Here is a 24,137-nt window from a genome sequence, read left to right on the forward strand (position 1 = left end):
AGTAAACCTTAACAAATTTTTATATATTGATTTTCTTTGTTACAAATATTTACTACTACACTCATATGATATGTATGTGTAGAGCATTTAAATATGATCTATATATCCAATGTTTCTCTTCCTAGACATATTCAGATATTTATATTTATATTATTATTTATGCTAAATTATCCTAATCTCCATTAGTAATATATTAAAATTTATTCCTAAACCACAGCAAAGAAAAAAAATAGTTCAGTGAATGAAAGGAAACATATATAAATTAATATTGTTATAGGGATGTGTGGCTACTTGAGAATAATTCTAATAATATCTATGCATTATGTATTTTCTAGGACGTCTTTAATAAATAAAACTTTTTAAACGTACTTGTAAATACAAACTCAGTCACCTACTATTAGAGCCCATATAATTACAACCTTTTTGTGTTCGATTCCATATCTCTGATGACGTAAAAAAGAGCGAAAAGTTAAAACATACCTTTGATATCCGCAGGTCAGGTCACAACCAGCCAGATCACCCAGGTCAGTCAGACCCAGGTCAGTCAGTCAGACCAGCCAGACCAGTCAGGTTCAGACAGCCAGATCAGTACAACATCAGAACAGCCTCAACGCCAGTGAGGTCAGCCAGACCAGCCAAAACCACTCAGACCAGCCAGATTCAGACCAGTGGTCAGACCAGCCAAACCACCAGACCAGCCAAAACCACTCAGACCAGCTAACTATCAACAGAATCTACATCAGGAACAGGCTATGCAGTTGACAGTAGATTATTGTGGTAGTGTAGAAAAGTGTCTATGCATGGATATAATCAATTATACTAATTATATTAAATACTGGTCAAAATTGTTTTATTTATTACAGAGTGGTTCCTGCTTTATGTCAAATTTGAGTTTTTCTGGCAATAATTATACTTTTAGAAGACTGGTTCGCTTTATCTTAAATTTAGTCTTTATTTCTAAAATAAAAAAGTCATTAGAATATTATTCATTGATTAGAGAAACAATTCAATATTTTTTGGAAGCTTAAATTTCTAAGTCAATGGCCCCTCCTATGGCTTGTTCCAGCATGAATCGGTTCATCTTCTGAATAATACTGAACCATCAGGTGAAAACCAGAGAATCACCAAAAATCTCCATTCTCTGAGTAATTATTTCTCATTTCTTGAAACCCAGCTGACTGTGGCATTGCGAACATTAGCGTAGCCGACGCGAGAATTGTCAATGGAAGTAATGCTTCTCCAAACGAGTTCCCTTACCAAGTGGCAGTGATCCCAGTGTTTGGTACCGGGGCATCGCTCTGCGGCGGCTCTATTATCAAAAGGAGGTGGATTCTCTCCGCAGCTCACTGCGTTGTTGTCAATGGGTTGGTATGCCTTTGGTTTGATATATATATGTATATATATATATATGAAATTTTTTATCACACCGTGATTTATATACAATCATAACGCTACAAATGTCGCTTAATATCAAATTCACGTTACCTCGGGAATATCCCCGATGGGGAATTATCACCGAAGTGGAATTTATAAGTGATAAATGGATTGGAACTGTCGGGTCTCGATCCCTCGACACAGTACTTATCCAGCAACTCCAGTCGACGGTCTACCCACTGAGCTATCAAGAGAGGTATAAGTTAATGCCGAGTCTGCAGTACTTGTTTACCCATCGAGAGCGGAGAAATTGTACTTAGCTTCGACATTAACCCACCTCCACCATGATAGCTCATTGGCACGTTTGGAACACGCAGCTCTTATGATGAAATTTTTTATCACACCATGATTTATATATAATCATGAAGCTACAAATGTCGCTTAATATCAACGGGTAAACAAGTACTGCAGACTCGGCATTAACTTACACCTCTCTTGATAGCTCAGTTAGTAGGCCGTCGACTGGAGTTGCTGGATAAGTATCTGTGTCGAGGGATCGAGACCTGGCAGTACTAATCCATTTATCACTTATAAATTCCCCTTTGGTGATAATTCCCCATCGGGGATATTCCCGAGGTAGCGTGAATTTCATATTAAGAGACATTTGTTGCTTCATGATTATATATATATATATATATATATATATATATATATATATATATATATATATCTAACTATAAGGTAATATAATAAAATAGATTGCCTCATTTAACCTGATGAACTTCCCCTCTATGCAGACAATAAAACCCTCCAATGAAAACAGCCAAATGTCCGAGAAAAGAAAAAAGAAAATCACAAAAAGACGTTCTAATAATTTTCCCCCTCTAATTTCCAGACAGATAACGAATGACGTCACGATTTTCTATGGAAACACCGAGCTGCTCCAAGGAAATCGCGTTTCCGCCTCCCGCGTCATCGCTCACAACGGATATGATAATGAGACTTTTGTAAGTGTGAAGTTCGTTGCTAGTTTGGCTAGTTACCTGCCCGTCGCCTCTGAGGTGCTAGTACTAAACATGGAGGAAGCTCAGTGGGACGACGTGTTTAGTACTAGCCCCTCGGGGATCAAAGTATTATATACACCCATTTCTATATTGTGTGGTCAACAAATTTTATATTAATAAACGAGATCCCCGAGGGGCTAGTACTAAACACGGCGTCCAACTGAGCTTCCGCCGTGTTTAGTACTAGCACCTCGGAGGTGACGCGTAGATAACGTCCCAAAGCAGCACCGCATGTTCTTTTTTTTTTTTATGTTAGTTTACAAAAAAAAAAAAAGGTGCTACCTTTTCAAATTTCTGTTAGGAATTGCTGTTTTTTCTTCTCCGTGAAAGATGTTCCTCCTTGCCAACAGACCGGAGAAACTCTGGTCTTTGGCCAATTAGGTCTCGATTAGGTCTTCCGATACTCAAAAGGTACAACTCACTAGTTCTACATCGCGAAGACTCTAAATCTTTACATTACAGAGAAAATGTCACTGATTGTGATCCATTTTTCGATTAACTTTTCCCTCAGTGCCAGTCTTCCAGATATCCTTTTCCCATTATTAATTCTATATCCTCCTATATATATCCTACTCTTCTAAGGACTGTAGGAACTTACGTCTTTCAAAATCTGGTAGGGTATCTAGGTTCAATAAATCATGTAACATGCATGCATTGTCAAATGATGCTAAACCGAACTGAAAAAAGCTAAGAATGTCATTAGCATCGTCTAGAAATCAGCTCAAAGGCAAGAAAGAGGATACTGAATATCTTCGACAAACTACATAGCACTAACCAGGGCATCTGCTGATAGGAAACGCTCATAAATCTTTAGGCGCAATATTCAGCAATTTAAAAAAAAAATCACAACATGCAGCTGATGTTATAATAACTGAGAGATAACACTGAAAAAAATGATGAAGAAAAACTATCAAAAGCAGCTCACATCAGAAGACATTTTTAAATAACCCTGGTAATAACATCGCAGAATTAGCGAAGGCAAAAGACATCATTCTCATACAGTTTTTTTTATAGTTTTACCAGGAAAGAAATTAAACAAGTAAATAATGCGCCGAAGTTTCATCGAGTTTTCTGTACAGCGTATAATCAAAGCCACCGGAAATAGATTTATCTTTCGGTGGTCTCGGTATAGTGCTGTATGAGCCGCGGCCCATTAAACTTTAACCACGCTTGATTGTGGCTAACTTTAACCTTAAATAAAATAAAAACTACTGAGGCTAGAGGGCTGCAATTTGGTATGTTTGATGATTGGAGGGTGGATGATCAACATACCAATTTGCAGCTTTTAGCTTCAGTAGTTTTTAAGATCTGAGGGCGGACAGAAAAAGTGCGGACAGAAAAAAGTGCGGACAGAATAAAGTGCGGAAGGACAGACAAAGCCGGCACAATAGTTTTCTTTTACAGGACACTAAAAATAACTAACAAAGTAGCTCAAATCACCCTAAAAAAAAACCCTCAGAATTCACATAGACAAAATGGCATCATTCTTACTCAGTTTTTTTTTTTTTACTTATACCAGGCAAATGATATCGCCCTGCTTCAACTTCCAGAAGATTTAGATTTCACTAATCCCAGCGTCCGGCCAGTCTGTTTAGCAGGCGAAGCTGACATTCCTTTCGGAGGCAAAGCCGTTGCTACAGGCTGGGGGAAAACCTCGAATGGTAAGTCACTGAAATCATTTGCAATAATTCTGAATTCAGTCTTACTTTTCAGGCGATAATTTGTGTTCATCTTCGTCTAATACTAATATTTCTAATAAACTTTTGTTGACTATTAACTAGAGAGCGATGAAGCCAATAGTTTTAATTATTATAATATATCTATATCTATATATATATATATATAGGTGTATATATAAATTATAGATATATATATATATATATATATATATATATATATATATATATATATATATATATATATATATATATATATTTATTTGTGTGTGTTTATATACATCTTTATATATATATATATATCTATATCTATATATATATATATATATATATATATATATATATATATATATATATATATATATATATATATATATGCTATTATGAATTCCTCTACTATTTGTGTATATTTGATACTTTCTCAAATTCCTATTCACTTAGGTTGAGAACTTAGTACAAAACCCAACTTGTTTACGTACCAGAACTTGCACGCTTTCACGTCCTGATGCCCTAGTGTTATCTTTAATATTTCTTATTTTTTTTTTAAGACAATCACATTTCCCAGCCCTGTACATTCAGAAGATTGTGGTCTGAACCATTCCCAGTCTTGTGCATTCAGGAGGCTGTGGTCTCAGTGGCGTAACTAAGGGGCGGTGCCGGGGCGGCACTCTGGCATCTTTTGAGCATGAAATTACTAATCACTTGGATTTTGATGTTATTATCGAATTCGCTTCTAACAAAGCTCATCGAGTTCCACTGTAAATCTACCGTGTTGTTTTTGTTTTAGCCTTATGAAATAAAGTAAATGATTAAGATGCCAAGGCTCGAAATGTGCATTTACTTTTCACCACTTTAGTACTTTTAAGCACGGGAATGCGACGGCACTTTCAGAGTCACTGGTCAAGTCTTTGAAGTGAAACCTTGTCTTCCAGGTGGAAATACAACACTCACGCTACAAGAGGTGGCACTGGATATAATAAATAACACCCTGTGCGCAACACTATTCACCTTGCCACCAGAGGGAGAGAAGGTAGTCTGCGCTTTGACCCCTTACAAAGGAGCTTGCACTGTACGTATGGCATGATAAAACATTTGCTTGAAATGAACGATTTTAATTATTACTTGCTATAATCGATAACACGAATGAAAAGTGGAATGTTAAGTATCTTTTGCTTGTCTGTGGGTAAAGAGATGGATTATTTCGATCAATTGTTGCTTAATAGGTGAAAAGTAAATTAAATAAAAACCCCAGTGATACGAATCATATATTGCTTAAAAAGGGTAATATTTTCTATTTTAACTTGTTACTGAGAGAGAGAGAGAGAGAGAGAGAGAGAGAGAGATGTTTGGGATCTCTCTCTCTCTCTCTCTCTCTCTCTCTCTCTCTCTCTCTCGCGTGCTTGACCACAATTACGCCCCAAATCTCTCTCGGATATTAAAAATAGTCCAACCTGACAAATCTGCTGTATTATTATATGATACCTGATCCCACGTGTGACTACAAATCCTGTAGTTAATTTAGTATTAGAAGACTGCCTGTAGCTAAGTTAAAAGTTCAATAAATACTGAAGAAAAGGGCACCTGAGCTGATACTATGGACATATATATAAAATATACTTTTGTTCTCAAGGACAATGTAGCTTCTATCAGCGGCAAATACAAGAATTTTTTCCTTCTAAAATCACGCAAGCATTTACATGAACTCAGACCCTGACATTGCTTGACTGCCTTGGAGTTCCTAGCTGAAGACTGCTTCGAGGTATGATATGTATTATAACTATACTTCTCATTTTCTTTCTAAACCTTACAGGGTGACAGCGGGGGACCTCTTGTTGCCAAAAGGTGCGATGGACGTTGGGTAATATTTGGAGTAGTCAGTTATGGAAGCAGTTATGGATGTGCCTCTAGGGACATTCCCACTGTCTTCACTCGGGTACCAGCTTATCGCTCTTGGATCGACGATAACACTGGGTCTCCAACAGCCTGCTGAATATTCAGTCATGTTTCTCTTCAAGAATGGTACACTGGATTTGACCTGATGTGTTTTGAAGACTATGAAGAATAATTATGTTCTTTTAAGATGAGGCTGAAATGGGGCACTTTGGTCCGGTTAAATCTTGGTATATTGTTAAACAATAGTCTAAGATTCACACACAAGGAGAGGGTTTTGTTAATATCCTTTTCTTTAGTAAATCTTGGTGTATTTAACAATGTTCCAAGTTTTACACCCTAGAAAAATGTCTTATTCCATGCACATATGCTTAATGATTCCATAGTTGGAAGTTTCCATAATGTTACCTTTTAAGTACACTAAAGGTTTAGTTTTCCTTTATTGCACATATGCTTAAATATTCCATAGCTGGAAGTTTCCATAATGTTCCCTTTTAACTACACGACTTAAGTTTTAGTTTTCCTTTATTTCTAGCACTTAAAAATGATTAGATTTTTGGTTAATGTTCACTAGAAATAATTGTTTTGATTTGACAGTGATTATTATTTTGTAGTTCCCAGTGTTTGTCATATTTCACATCACATTGCCAATTATCGTTACTGCCTCTGTTTTTGTCACTATTTTTCATTCACCTGCATTTATAAAAACCATAAATAAATAATATTCTGTAGAACCAACCAAGCATTTTTTTTATGTTGAAATATTCAGACAAAGTTTCGATTCCATTTAGAATTGGTGTATGATATCAACTGCAATGCTCTCTCTCTCTCTCTCTCTCTCTCTCTCTCTCTCTCTCTCTCTCTCTCTCTCTCTCTCTAAAGATCACGATTAATGATGTAAATTCATATTAAACTCCAAAATTAATGAACTCTATAACATTTCCAAAGGTCTGAGGATCACGTATTCTGAACTGTTTTATAAGTGTCCTTCTTCTGCACAGACCTTAAATACACAATGGATGCCCCATCTATTTGTGGGGATTTAAAATAAATTATGTCGCGTTATCTCAGTAGGACAGGATGAACCCTTAATCAGGAATGACCACAAACTAAGTCAAAACTAGTGTATTTTTCATATAATTAAATGAATTTCATGTGGAAATATGCACTAATTATCTATTCAAGAGTCGTTGTTGACGTTTATTAATATATGCAACAATATAATGGTAATATAATACGTGTATAAAAGGCTCCCTTTCCCGTTGTTTAAAGCGAGTCACATGTTGTAAAATGTAGGAGCTGCTGCCATCTATTGGTGCCTGAGACAAACACCCAACCGGCTTACTCGGTGACGGGGCTTCTCTCCCCCTCTACCATTCCCCCCCCCATCTCCCTACCACCCATATCACCTCAGAAATCCCCCCCTCCCCCCAACCCATCCCTCCCTATCACTACCCCCACCTGCAGAGGTGAAGGAACCATAAACCATTCAATTAGTTCTTAGGTGTTTTTATTCTCTCAATTACATTTACATAAACGATGTATTTATGTATTTAGTGTATGTATGATCAAATTACAATACGCCTTATTACGATGCATTTTTCATTTAAGATTCCTACCCTTAACGAACTCGCTCAAATAACTTTATAAAAATGAAAATATAAGAACAATAAATAACTAGTACTATCACTATTCAGAGTTCACTCAGGGCTAGGGTAAAGTTTGTCAATAATGATAATTGCACAGTTAAATGATATATAAATATAGCTTTATAAGAATATACTTAGTTGCATATTGCTTGACGGCCCATAAAGTTTTTTAATTAGAAAATTTACAAAGAAAAAAAATTCATACAGTAAGCATCTTTAATTTTTGGTAATTTTACTCATATGTCTATACAAACCGATGAAGAGGATTCATGTGAAATGCACTTCTAAAAACCAACCGTCTGTGTTCAATAATCCTTAATACATTTGGTAACAAGAAATCATAGACATTTTCAACATGCCATCTCTCAGTAAACGAACATCAATAAAGTTATTTTAGTAACTATAAGAGCTGAGAGATCAAAAAGGATTAATATATTTTTGAAAACATGCTTACTAGAAAGACCATCTCCCTAACACCATACTCTTAAAGTTTGGAAATAGATAGTAAGGCTTTCTAACCGCCAAGATTAATAATAAGTCTAGCAAATATAGCAGTTTATGAATGTATCTTACCTCTTCCTCCTCACTGTTAAATGTGCAAGCTGATGCCATCTGTCGGACGTTAAGATAAACATAGATTTTTTCCCCTCGGAAATTAAAAGATGAAAACAAATAGTTTGGGAAATAGTTTGGTTTTTGTATCCGTAGTGAACTCGGCCTGTGCGAAATTACGCCAGTACTGATAACTATAGAGCCATTTCAGATCAAAATGCACCTTTATGCTTCTAAGCTTCCCTGTATAATGATAAGCACAGATGCTCCAAAGTATGTTTACAGTTCCACTTGTTCTTTGGAACCTGATTGGATGAAGACTAAGCTAGTTCCATGCTAGCATGGACTTCTGTAAATCAGAGCAGCCTGTAACTCAGTCTCTCAGCCTGTAACCGACTTTCAGGCCCCTGAAGGCTTTTGTGGAACCATATTATTATGTATAAAAAAATAAGACAACTCACAGTAACTGCAATGTTTACCATTGTGATGTTAAAAGATATTATTGTTTTATATATTTTTCGTGGTTCAAAGACGACGACTACCCGAAGTTTACTTAGAACAATGTTCTCGTGGCTAGAATAGGTTAGAGCCAGTAGGCTAAAAGTCAAATCACTTAAATATTGCCATAGAGATATTACTACTGAAAAAAGCTTTTTATAAGTAAAATATGATGAAGGCTATTCGACCTTATTGTTAAATAATTCTGCTTCAAGTGTTTTAATAATGGCAGGTTTTTTCATGATAATGATGATAATAATACAGAGTCTTACATACAGCCATTTACTTTGTAATTACACATTACACCTTAGGTTCCAGTGTGATGGAATATAAACGCCCAAATCATGGGCAATACGATATGATAGATCTATAAGTGTCCCCCATTAAAAAGTCTAGTTTTCTATGAAGCTACCCATTTCCTATTATATAAAGCTAATGGCAAACTTTTCTAAATGATAACGCGTTTGGTTGGTATATATTTTGCATTTAAATAGCAACTGTTACAGGGTATATTAGTCTCTTGATCAAAGTAAATATGAATTTAAATAATAAAATATATTACATACGTTCATTGAATGAGGTTAAGCTGCCCATTGGATATAGTAAAATACCTTTATATCGATATGTATAAGTTCCACTCATATATCAAGGTAGCCGACAATTAATCAAGAATTTAAAATAACTGAAAGGTAGCTTTCTATCAGTTTCTTCTGTTCGAGCATTGTCTTTGACTGTATATATATATATATATATATATATATATATATATATATATTGTTTAAACAGGTTTTTTATAAGAATAATAATGCTCTCTGAATGATCTTTTATTCAACATTATTGTCGTTTTTTCATAAATACTATAACATGGAATACAGTTCCCTGAATTTGTTTAGAATTCAACACTACATGATAGGTAAAAGTGAACCTTTTTCCTCGTAACCTAAGGATGAAATTTGAATGGATGTTATAACTTATTTGCCCAGTTTCGAAATGATATTGTATGTCGCCATCCCTTTCAGTTCTTAAGCTTATATACAAATATTCTGTTTGAGTTTCATCGACAGAAAACGACTTAAGCAACGCACAAAGATAAAACTTACAACTTAAGTGTTGTTCCCATAAAAAAATAAATAAATTCAACATTGGCCAAGGAAGACCCATGACGTGACAACTACAGGGTACCCCACAAAAAACCAAGAAATTTTAGATTTACTGTAATGATGGAAATCCTTCTTTTGAATTAATGACAATGCCCTTCATAATTGGTGGACTGGAAAAACGAATTGGTTTTCATCTTATCAAGAAGTTGAATTAACTACTCGAAATTGAGATTGTCTATGATCGAGTGTGCGTACGTAAGTGCGTAAGTTCAACTAAGTGGGTAGTTGCGTAGCAAAGCTCAAATCGCACTGTTCAAGACGTGTACGACGACTTGAAATGCCATGTTTCTCCCTTGTAAAAGGTATGCACATATCTCAGTTTATATTGTACAGGTTGCCATAACACTCAATAGTGTTCTTTTGTATTTTTACCTTAATGTAACAGCAAATTACCAAGAGTCATGGTAATGTTACGTAATTGCACCGTGATGAGCTTGCATGTGGTTGCAATGCCACCAACCGTAGGCTAAGATGTGCGATGTTCTTCCATAATTTTATGAATATGTCAATTCTTGAGTTAAATTCCACCTGTTATGCATGTAAAGCCAGGCTAACTGTGTAATGTAACAGTTAAATTAGGCATGAGTACGGTATAGCCTAGGCTAAGGACTGCATGCTGTTTGGCACAAGATTGCTGTCCTAAAGGAACTTTTCGTATTACAGGGAACCAGTATAGGAATAAGTATAAGAAGCAGTCTAAGGACCTGTTTAGGAACCAGTTCTAACAATTATGGAAGGAACACTAGGAATAAGTTGTTTGCACCATGTATCGTCCTGCTAAAAACATTAAACAAACAGCGGGATGACCTCTCCCTCAACCCTAACCAAAAATCAATATTCGTCTGTCTACGACGTCAAGTACCAGTTCAGGCTAAGAGTAGCCCTGGGTTTATTAACCTAGGCCGGTGTGTCAACTTGTAATGGCCTATGCCCAGGATTGAATTGTTATGTATAGGCTAGTCTGAGTTAATTGCCCTGAAATGAATGGTAGCCTCCGAATGTAAGTCAGGACAGTTGACATATCAAGCCACAAGTAGTAATAACAATATTATTAAACAGTTATTTAATTACATTATGTATTTTACACCCGTTTTTTACCATGTATTTTTCTTCACCAATGAACTAAAAAAATCAACTAACATATAAATTTTCTACTTCTGCTTTCTTTAATTCCAGGATGCAGCAGTTCTCAAGTTTTTGTTCTGTTTTGACAACGTTTCTGTTAACAACAACTGTTTTCTGCACCAAATAAACTGTACCAAATTTCCTGTTTTTTGTGGGACACCCTGTAGATCACGATATTTCATCAGCAAAGGAAAACATGACTTAAGGTATCAATAATATTTGTCATAAAGAGATCGAGGAATACCCAGTTACTTTTTGAAACGATTACTGCCATTCATTACCTTATGTTTGTTCAGTTTGTATTCCACAACGAGCCACCTTCATTAAAGTATTGTTATTATTGTCAAGCAAGCTTACACTGCAGATAAACAATCACTGAATTATCGAAAGTCTTCTTGTTGAATATTAGCGTAGGGCTGGTTTGCTTTGGTAGTATAAAAACACGAGATTCTCTGCCAACATGACCACTGCAGATACTGACACTCCCATAAACAGCAAATAATAAGCGGCCTGAAGGGAGAAACACTTTTTATAAAGATGAGGCAATGTTAACTTATTCTATAAAAAAAATTTGTAGCAAGCTGGACAATTGGTCGGACAGTGTAGGTTTGAATATTCATATCTAACTGTCTGTCTATCTATCTATCTATCTATCTATCTGATCTGAAAGAGTTATAATCTTGCTCTTTTTGTATTACCGAAAGTTTAAACTTAATGTTTTTTAAATGACTAATGGAGAATTCAGTATTTTTCAGCCTTACAAATCTTCAGCCCATAATTTCAGGTCTTACTTCTCAAAATCGTATTAAAACTGAACAAAGAAGAATTCCATTAATAAGTAAGGCTATATGATAAAATACGTGTCTGAATGAAACGTAAATTACAAACACGTTCCCTCGCTTCATCTTAATATTCAGTAAAATCTTGATCAGGCAAAGCGTTGTTCACATACCTGCAACTGGACGAGAGTTATTGAAGACACTTTCACTCCACTCTCGGGCGACTTTTCCTCACGAATCTTTCTGTATTCGTTGTCGACCCATTTGTCAAGGAGGCCCCCTTGCTGCATCTTGATTAACCTGGTCATTGTAAAATAGGAGAGTTTTCACTGTGAAACACTGTAAATGTCAGTGATGGCGGTAAATATTCCCAGCATAGTCACTAATGTTTATCATTGTTGTAAATTGCCGTGGGATGTCCAATGGTTCAGATAACAGGCTCTTTCTCTGTAGTACAGTTCCACAACATTTCGTCCAGTGTTTTGTAGGGATACACTGAAACTTGAGCGTTGAATGCGACACTGATTGTTCAAAACAGATCAAATGATCAGCCATAATGCAGATTATATGCTAGAAACTGGTAAACCGCGAGAATAAGTTTAAATACATTAATTGTGGAAAGATGGTGGCCATTTGATAACAATATACCTGATGAATTGGACGAATACATCCTACAATTTATATTTGTGTTTAAAGTAAAGTTTGGAGTTCGAACAGTGAGCTCCAGCGAATATATGAACTGCAATCATAGCTCACTTAGAGTAAATAACTTAAGGTCTTCCTCACATTTTAGTTTTCTGTAAAAGAAGACTATTGCGACGGCTTTGTCTGTCCTTCCGCACTTTATTCTGTCCGCCCTCAGATCTTAAAAACTACTGAGGCTAGAGAGCGGCAAATTGGTATGTTGATCATCCACCCTCCAATCATCGAGCATACCAAATTGCAGCCCTCTAGCCTCAGTAATTTTTTTTAATTTTATTTAAGGTTAAAGTTAACCATAATCGTGCCTCTGGCAACGCTTTATGATGGGCCGCGTCTCATACAGCATTATATCGAGACCACCGAAGGATAGGTCTATTTTCGGGTGGCTTTGAATATAAGCTGTAGCGGCTGTACAGAAAACTCGATTGCCCCGAAGAGACTTCGGCGCATTCACTACTTGTTTACTTACATGTAGGAGAACGTATCCCTGAACGGAGAACCAACTTGACAGGCAATGGCAGGATACGTTGGAAGGAACCTTTCCTTGCTGAAGTGGAAGTTCTTCCTGCCGTGCCTTCTCGCATATCCTTTGGCGTAAGCGTCGGCGATGATGAAGACGAATTTCTCTTTCAAAACCTGAAAAAGGAAGTAGATTGATTTCGAGGCCTTTAAATATTATATTGGCTTTCTGCTATGGAGTCTGTTAAATAGGGGACTGAAGTAGACTGATTTCTACGCCTTTAAATACTATATTGGCTTTCTGCTATGGGGTATGATAAATAGGGGATTGGGAACGCTACTAGTGGCGGTAGAGTTGACTGAAGGTGCTACTAAAGGTGCTACTAAAGGTTGTTTGCAGCGTTCCTTCGACCCCTAGCTGCACCAACTTTGTAACCTTTCACTTTACCTCTGTTGAAAGGAATTGGCAACGGAGGTAAAGCAAAAGGTTACAAAGCTGGAGCAGCTAGGGGCCGAAGGGACGCCGCAAACAACCTTCAAAAGTACCTACAGTCAACTGTTCCGTAAGTCGATCAGTGGCCTAACCCCCCTGGAAACTGCTGAAGAACCTTGTCAACAAATAGCATTAGCCTTTATACATCTCAGTAAACAAAGTAAACATATAACTCCACATACTTACCCTATCTAGGCCGGCTAGAGGTCCATCGACGAAACTTTTCGAGCGATCTTCGTGGTTAAACAGGTCGTAGGTCTGTTTGAAGATGCCCTCAGTAGCACTCTGAGAAGAGTTGTCAGTTTACAGAAAATGTTGCACATCACAAGGAAAGGCCCCAGTCAAGTCAACTATGAAAATGGTGGTGATAGAGTTTCTTCTCTGATAGGATGATATACCTGTTCATTCTGTCTTTTGCTGAATCCTCAGTGGTCTGGTTAAACTACTACTTTAATAATAATAATAATAATAATAATAATAATAATAATAATAATAATAATAATAATAATAATAACAATAATAATAATAATAATAATAATAATAATAATAATAATAATAATAATAATTTTGCTGAGTCAGGGAAATTTGGTGATATTTGGTTCATCGACTCTGTATGACCTCTCTGAGTCGCTTCCTAGGAAAATCTTGCTAGTTTGCGATGTCCTAGAGGTTTTTGTGTTTTGTTTGATTTGATTTTAGTGATAAAGCTTTTAAAAATTTGTATATAGGAAGATCAAAAACAAAATTGTAATTTCTCGATATCTAAAGATTCAGATGGCTATCAATGTGGTAAGTGGGAAACGTATGCAAATATACTTGGAAATTAGCTGAGTGGGAACGTTTGCAGATATACTTGGAAAGATTAGCTAAGTAAGAAATGTTTGCAATTATACTAGGAAGTTAGGTAATTGGGGAAACTTCTGCAAATATCTTTTGAAATGAACTGAGTGGGAACGTTTGCAAATATATTTGCAAATGCATTTGGAAATGAGCCGAGTGGGAAATGTTTGCAAATATACTTGCAAAGACAATAGGAAATGACCTGAGTGGGAAACGTTTGCAAATATATTCAGAAATAAGCTGATTGGGAAACGTTTGCAAAAATATTCAGAAATAAGCTGAGTGGGAAACTTATGCAAATGTACTTGGAAATGAGCTGAGTAGGAAACATTTGCAAATATACCTGGGAATGAGCTGAGCGGGTAACGTTAACAAGTATATATACTTTTGAAATGATCTTAGTGCGAAACATTCGCAAATATACTTGCAAGTATATTTGGAAATGAGCCGAGTGGAAATCGTTTGCAAATATATTTTCAAATATAATTAGAAATGATGATGATGATGATGATTATTATTATTATTATTATTATTATTATTATTATTATTATTATTATTATTATTATTCAGTAGATGAAACCTATTCAAATGGAACAAGCCCACCAAAGGGGCCACTGACTTAAAATTCAAGCTTCCAAAGAATATGGTGCTCGTTAGGAGCAGAGTAACAAACATTTGCGAATATCCTTGAAGAAATGAGCTGAGAGGGGATAAACATTTGCAAACATACTTTGAAAATCTTACCTTGAAAAAGTATTCATTAGTGGTGTCCCCCATCACACCCAGTGTGAAACCCTCTTTAACGGCCCGGGGTAGATCCTCCAGGGAATCTATGGGGTTCTCGTATGAAGGGACCGCTAGAACGGCCGTTAACATCCCCGAGTACAAAGCTGGAAAGGAAAGGGACGTTATATTTAAACGTGCTGCGGTTGAAACGATGTCATCTTAAGGTTCCGAGGGAAATGGAGCTTTCGGAAATGTATATTCGTACCCCATTTTTTTGAGGGGGAGGCGGGTTATGGAAGGGGGCGGGTGTGGTTGACCCTGCTTTAAATGTACAAGATTGATTGATTTCTGAGCTGTGAAAATAACGTTCCAGTCAAGTAATCAGGAAGAAATTTAATTTAAATAATTACGTAAAATTACTGATCTCTCAGGCAGTTGGTTGATGTCATTCATATTTTTTTTTACTGAATAAAAAGAATTATTATTATTTTTATTCAGTAGATGATACCTATTCATATGCAACAAGCCCACCAGAGGGGCCATTGACTTGCAATTCAAGCTTCCAAAGAATATGGTGTTCATAAGGAAGAAACAAGAAGAAGTAAAGGAAAATATGGAAAGAGGAGATACAACTTATTAAAACCGAAAAAACCGATAGATAAATAAATAGATAAATAAGTGATAAAAAAACTGACTCCGAGAGGTATGAGTAAGTGAATATCCTTTGGAAAATACAGAACATCATAGAGCTAATTTGTCTCTATTAATTCCTTATGCATACTAACGTAATATGTTTATAGTTTATAAGCAAATAACAGCCTCTAAAATAACCGCACTTTATCACTGAAAGCACAACGTTACAAAACTCGTGGATCTCTGAGTGAAAATAAACCGTCACCTGAGAAAATGAGGCAGAAGAGGTACCACGAAAAAAGAGTGAACCTTTTAGGCCAGGTATCGGCTCGGATGAAGTTCCCCTGGGTGACGATATTGCGAAAAATGTTGAAGGTGTTCCACAGGTAGCTCCCCATGGGGCCTCCCGTCACGTGAATGTCCATGAGACGTGACAGGACGTGGAGTGACAGACCCATGAATACCACAGCAGCAGAGGTGCAGAGCCACACCTGTGGGGGGAAGGGACTGATTAATTAGGTCTGTCACCTGTGCTGATGTCTCGTCATGACAATAATTGCTACTGTGCTAAGAATGTATATTTTTTTCATTTAGAAGGTGATGTGTTATCATGAGTTTAAAATTGGATTATTGGTTTTTATTGTGGGCTTGGAACCTTACTGGATTGGAAAAATAAATCATAAGAAGAGATCTTGAACATTAAATCATAAATGTAACAACAAGTTCTCTCCATTGAGCAAAAGCATATGTGCATGTAGGTGTGTGTGTATGTGTGTGTGTGTGTGTGGGTTTAAAAAAATTAAAATCATTAGTCATCAATTATCAATATCTACCTCAGGACGAAACGAGGTGAGGACAGCAAAAGCCCTATTCTTCCTTTTAGGGGACCTCGATAATAACAACAATCTTGGATAGAAATACAAGAACGTGAAGTCAACAATTGTCTCTCGCTCGGCTGTGAAAATATTAATGGACATTTATCAGTATGGCTAGGATATATACTGTACTGTATATATATATATATATATATATATATATATATATATATATATATATATATATATATATATATATATATATATATATATACATACATACATATATATATATATATATATATATATATATATATATATATATATATATATATATATATATATATATATACATATACATATACAATTAAATAGCACATATACACAAGTAACAAAAAAGTCAGGAATAGAGCAAAAACAAGCAGAACAACAGGTATAATATTTCCTTTGATTTAATCAGAGTAAACAAAAATTGCAGATATTTAGGAGATATTACCCCAAGCATAAGCTAAACAAGATGGATAATATTCGGGATGTTATCCAAAGGTGAGACACAACAGGTTAATTCAGTGGTTCCCAACCTTTTTTTTTTTTTGGACCATTCATCCTTTCACACATGTCAGAATGTCATTCCATCGCCCCCCTTTCCAAAATTGCCTGCCTCAAAAGACGCATTCCAAATAATAGCAACAAAATACTAAAACAAACTCACAACCTAGCGGAGAGAAAGCCCAGCGTGACCTCCCAGTAGCGCGGACCGATGCACGCTGCGTTTTGTATGGTCCTAGAGCCAGTTTGACCCTGCCAATCTGTGGTCACAATTCCCCCCCTGAAACTCTGAAATTCCCTCCTAGGGGGAATGCCCCTGGTTGAGAACCATTGGGTTAATCGACATTTACCTGTCATGGCCATGGCAGAGATTCCGAAACTCGCTTCTCGTCTTGCTATTACCCCAAGGATCCCTGTCACGCTTCCATTGGGCTTCATTTCGCCCCACTGGTTGTCCGGGGGAAGGAAAGCTGTGTATCTGAAACGGATAATAAGTGAATTATGACAATAATCTCCTTTTTATAATAATAATAATAATAATAATAATAATAATAATAATAATAATAATAATAATAATAATAATAATAATAATAATAATAATAATAATACCTCCTCTTATTAGTTTTAAGAAGATCTTAGCTGTGATGTTCTTTTAGATATAAGTATTTACATCTAAGATCATCTCTACGAAAAATATATGTATTTTTTACAGTGAGTATACGCAGTATACGTAAAATGAATGTACTTATCTTCAGTATGGAACCCTGACCTTTAAGGTGTTCTTGGGCATATAGTTTACATATTAGGACAGAAAATGCCCCACAAATTCGGACAGAAAAGTTTAAAAAGCCACAAAAACATTTGAATAAGTAAAATTAATATATACAAAATTTCTGTATGGAAATACCACTTCCTTAGGGACCAACAGAACGTTGCAAAATGCCTTTTATGTGCAAGGAATTTTTGTCAAGGTTGCAAGAAAAGACGCCAATGATTAATCACGTGAAATTTAACTAGCCTTTTATATGGAGATATCACTTTCTTGATTAACAAGATGTTGCAGATTGCTCTTCGCGTATAAAGAATTTTTCCTGGTTTTATTTTTCTCCAAAATAAAACTACTGAGATGGCTATTTCTTTGTCTGTCCGCCCTCAGATCTTAAAAACTACTGAGGCTAGAGGGCTGCAAATTAGTATGTTGATCATTCGCCCTCCAATCATCAAGCATAGCAAATTGCAGCCCTCTAGCATAAGTAGTTTTTATTTTATTTAAAGTTGAAGTTAGCCATGGTCGTGCGTCTGGCACCGCTGTAGGTGCCAAAAACACAGGCCACCACCGGGTCGTGGGTGAAAGTTTCATGGGCCAACACTGAGTGTTGCATGGGCCGTGGCTGAGAGTTTCACACGGCATTATATGCTGTGCAGAAAACTCGATTGCGCCGAAGAAACTTCGGCGCATTTTTTACCAATCTGTATAGATTGCAGGGTAAAAACCTGAAATCTAATTAAAACCTCAAGAAAACCTCACTCACGTGAAATTGAGCGCGGAACTCAGAGCCCTGATGATGGACACATCTCCCCGGATTCGAGTTCGACGCTTCTGTCGGGGTAGATTTTCCCCAAGTTGACTGACACGTAGCTTCCCTTGACTCCAATCGTCATGTGGCGCCCGCTGACGCTGTAGTGGATCGGTTTTCGGCGATTGGCGGGCTCTCTGAACAGGTCCTTGTTCAAGCTCGTTAGGTTAGTCCACTGGCCTTTTCTTATGAATCTGAAATGAGGAGGGAAGTTGTTGTGGAAGAGATTATGTTATGTATATATATATATATATATATATATATATATATATATATATATATATATATATATATATTTCATATACACAGTATATATATGTATGTATATATATATATATATATATATATATATATATATATATATATATATATATATATATATATATATGTATTCATTTCTGAAATGAGGGAAGTTATTGTTAAAGAGATTATGTATACATACATACATACATATACAGTATATATATATACATATACATATATTGTGAAATATAAACTGAAATAAAACAGCATCTGCGTCGGGATGTATTTTATATAATAATCTTAAAATGTATTTTATATTATAATCTTAAAATGCATTCACGTTTATCAAATACATGCTGCTAAAGTTAACCAATGATGTCTTTGAAAGAAAATAAACATAAAACGCACATAATGCACCTCACACACACACACACACACACACACACACACACACACACACATATATATATATATATATATATATATATATATATATATATATATATATATATATATATATATATATATATATATATATATATATATATATATATATACTGCCATCATCCCCATCCTATCCACTTGAGACAGGAAGGCTTTGAAAGCTCCCGTGAATTCCTTCACAAAGATCCTGACCTCTGTTCCTTCGGGCACAAGATGTTCGAGAGCGGAGACGCTTTTCTCAACTCCGTTTCCTTCCATCACCAGAAGCCAAGTGACGACGTGACTACTCATTATGCTCGTCTTCATCTGGAAAGAAAATGTTTATGGTTATATGCATTACCAAAGGTTCGTTGTAGCATCCCTTCGGTCCCTAGCTGCGACCCCCTTTCATTCCTTTTACTGTGTCTCCGTTCATATTCTCTCTCTTCCAACAATTGTCTCATAGTGCAACTGCGAGGTTTTCCTTCCGTTACACCTTTCAGACCTTTGTGCTGTTAATTTCCGTTTCAGCGCTGAATGACCTCATAGGTCCCAGGGCTTGGCCTTTGTCCTAAATTCTATGTTCTGTTCTATTCTATATGAATGCATGGTTAAATACATACGTACATACATACATATTAATGAATATTACTTAAAAATTATATGAATTCTGGTAAGGTATACCTAACAAAATGCAAACAGAAATTTGTACTGAACTGGGAATTAAGATTTTTTTTGGAAAACGAACAGAAATTTAGACTAAATAGGAACAATAATTCTTTTGATACAACACTACTAATCATCTCTGCTCTAGAAAAAAAAAAATTGCTGTCAAGAAGGCTGGAAATAAAATGAATGCACAAGTAAAAGTATTACCCTCTTACCATCTGGAAAATTAGTGCACAAGTAGAAGTATTACCCTCTTGGCTTCTGGAAAATTGGTGCATAAGTAAAAGTATTACCCTCTTACCATCTGTCTGGAAAATTAATGCACAAGTAAAAGTATTACCCTTTTACCATCTGGAAAATTAGTGCATAAGTAAAAGTATTACCCTTTTACCATCTTAAAAATTAATGCATAAGTAAAAGTATTACCCTCTTACCTTCTAGAAAATTAATGTATAAGTATAAGTATTATCCTCTTACTATCTGGAAAATTAATGCATAAGTATAAGTATTACCCTCTTACCATCTGGAAAATTTGAATGACACTGACTGGCGAGTCCAGAAGCACCAAGAGGGTATTATTTATCGCCGTGTCCAAGAGCGATTGAACAGTCACTAACAGCCCATCATTGTTTAAGGTCGTCATTCCTTTGTACTCCTTAGATAGTGGGCGGCCTAAGCTGTTCACAATATCTGTTGGGAAATGGTTGGTATCTCAACTGACTTAAAGGTTTGTATTTGTAAAATGTATAAAACTACATTGTATAATGATTGTATAATGTAGGTAAGTGTCTATGGTAATGCCATACAAAAGCGTATGAAATATGAAACCAGTTACAACCGCACATATATACATATATATACATACATACGTATATATATATATATACATATATAAGTATATATATATATATATATATATATATATATATATATATATATATATATTATATATATTTATATATACATACTGTACACACACACGAGTATATATATTTATATATACTGTACATAAATTACTTTCTACTTTCTACTTTCTCTGCTTTCTCACCTTCATATCCCGGATTATAGAGAAACTGGACGTGTCGCTTTCCAATGTTGTCAATGATAAGCAACAGGGTTCTCTCGTCCATGGCGGTAAACGCAAAGATATTCCTGAATCAAAGATAAAGTACAATATATGTATATATATATATATATATATATATATAAATGTGTATATAAATGTGTATGTATATATATATATATATATATATATATATATATATATATATATATATATATATATATATATATATATATATATATATATATATATATATATATATATTCATCATAGACACTTAAGACAGAGAACTCCTTGAGGAGATAAAATTTGATTTCGAAACCAAAGTAAAGCTACAGCATAAAACTGATTATGAATCATTCCTTCGCTTATTAAAACTTTACCTAAACAACACTTAACATTTTTCCAACCTTGCCGTCTGGTTAGGAGAATTGACGTTCGCCATCTCTGGAGAATCTGATCTTCCTAAGCCACGGGAAGATTTTGGTTCCTCGGCTGAACTTGCTGGGAAGATGAAGAGTGCTAAGAGGAGATATTCTGTGGGAGATACAGAAAAATGATTGCGGAGTGTTATTGTAGACGTTAATAGTGAATTCATAATATAAAATTAATTTCATTTTCTTTCATTTCCTTAAAGTAATAAAGTAAGTTTGCTTATTTTCTGTCTCTGTCTGTCTGTCTGTCTGTCTGTCTGTCTGTCTGTCTGTCTGTCTGTCTGTCTGTCTGTCTGTCTGTCTGTCTGTCTCGTTTTAATATACTGTACGTAGTTCTAAAAATCATTATTTCTTGAAACTACTTTCTCTCTCTCTCTCTCTCTCTCTCTCTCTCTCTCTCTCTCTCTCAAAGAATATCTTCAGCCCATTTCCTCTCATATTTATAAAGCCATAGAAAGAAATAAGGTTTCTTTATCATCTCTCTCTCTCTCTCTCTCTCTCTCTCTCTCTCTTTTCAAAGAATTAGTCTGTTCACACTCAAATAGCCTTCCCATAATCTCTCAATTTTTATAGAGTAACAGAAGTGTGTTATTTGCTCTCTCTCTCTCTCTCTCTCTCTCTCTCTCTCACGAAACGTGAGGCAATACAGCCACTAAGCGAAGTCTCACCTACTAAGAGAAGCATATCAAGAAAGTTATTTGAAGATGGATCTGAAACATAAACAAAAGGCAAGTGTTAAGTGATTATGATTTTTCATCCTACTATCAAAATAAAAAGGTTTTTCTACATCATGGAAAATCAGCAGATGTTCTTAAACACCTTTTGTCTTCAGAGTGGCAGATCATACCTTTGTGTTTATAAATATTCACTTTGAACACTCTTCATAAGTGGGAATATATAAATTTTGCTTTAAATTAATTTTATTCTATGGCTGTCACTTGTTTAGACTATTACGATAACATATTTCGTCTCATATGTAACTACTCATATCACTTGAAGACAAAAAATAAAAGCTAAATAAAACCTAATAACAATATTAAACTCTCTGAACTGTGAGAAAGACGTAAGAGTCTTCTGGAGAATGCGTTTGAGTAATCAACAAGAAGTTAATGACTTTACTTTTACGTTTATTAACTGACCTTTACATGGATATTTCCGTTTCTGAGCAAAGACCCAAACCAAGGTGGGAACCTCTGAGAATATTTCCGAAGGGCACCTCCTTCAGGCTAGCGGCGGAGTCGAAGACTAGGACTCACTCACTTCAGACAGACAAAGTCGTTCGACGCTCCGCAGTCACCTAATGACTAATGATTCTTCGACGCATGCGCCGTTTGAACGATCTGGTTCTCTGGTTCTCTTTGTTTCGTAGGTTTGTTTACATAATTCTTCTTCTTCTTTTTTTTAATCGGTAGGTAAGAGGTTGCCGTAGTCAGCCCGCTATAATTTATGCATGGGATCCCTTAAATAAAAGAAGATAATTTGGAACTGTAATCAGTGTTCATTGAGAGGCTTTTTCTTATTAATTAACCTATTTTGCTCTGCCTTTCGTACCGGGTAATTTCTTAATGTTAAGTGTTTTGGTTTTCTATGTTTCTTTAAACTGTATAAGCAACAGTTTTTTTTATTCTTTTATTGTTATTTTCTGAAGTCTGATTTACTATAAAGACGGAAATTCATTTCGTATTCACTAGTGTTTCTGAAGTTGACAAAAATAAATGAGCTGTATAGGTAGTTATTTTTATTTTCTTATTTTCATTTACTCATGTTTGCTCTCTCTTAAAAAGAGAAATTTTCAATTAATGTTCACAAACGTCATTTACATTGACAGATATTAATATGATGAATTATAGCTGATCGGGTAAAGCAAAAAAAAAAATAAATAAATAAATAAAAATCTATACTAACCGATTTATCCTAAACTGATTTTTTACATTAAATTTTTCACAATTTTTCCAGTTTTAAAAAATTTCTTAACTAAAACAATTCAGCGGAAACACGAACCCACGTCTCTACAACAAAAGGATATGAAATATCTTACATAGTGTTGTCATTTCATTTGCTATGGGGATCAAATGATATTGACGTCAGCGGCAAAATTCCAAATAAATGTGTCACACTTTTTACCATGACAATTTAATTCCAATTTTATTAGTAATGTTTTCGTAACGAATTTTAATTTATATTTCTGTTGTCAAAAATGAAAAATGAACAACTTTTAATTTAACAGTGAAATATAGCTTACCAAGTTCTTGGTCAATAGCCCTCCCAATCTGTAGCTTATAGGCTTAGAGTGAATCTGGACAGACTACAGTTTTGTATTTTATTTACCTGTAACTTAGGCCTCCATAGCTTATCATTCTAGGATTTCATCGTATGTTAATGAAGAATTCTCCTTTTGGCCGGAAACTAAAAGTGAGTTTTTAATTTTCCCTTTTATTTATTAAAAAATACCAAAGGCTGAAGTCTGCACTAGTTTGAATATTCTTCAGTTAATCAGATGGTTATTCAGATGTTATTCGTTTATGGTTTAATTAGGTTTGATTTGTTGTAATGAAGGCTCATACTTATACTGAAAGTGTACAGTAGGATTAAAGCAATAGCTGTTTTGTTTCACTTTATTTCCTGTCATATTCATCATATTTGTAAAGATAAATAAAAAAGTGTGCTTATATGTATGTATGTGTACATATAAGAATATATACATATCTAGTATATACATACATATATTATATTATATTATTGTG

This window comes from Macrobrachium rosenbergii, chromosome 31 (genome assembly GCF_040412425.1).
Source record: "Macrobrachium rosenbergii isolate ZJJX-2024 chromosome 31, ASM4041242v1, whole genome shotgun sequence".
Taxonomy (NCBI): Eukaryota; Metazoa; Arthropoda; class Malacostraca; order Decapoda; family Palaemonidae; genus Macrobrachium; species Macrobrachium rosenbergii.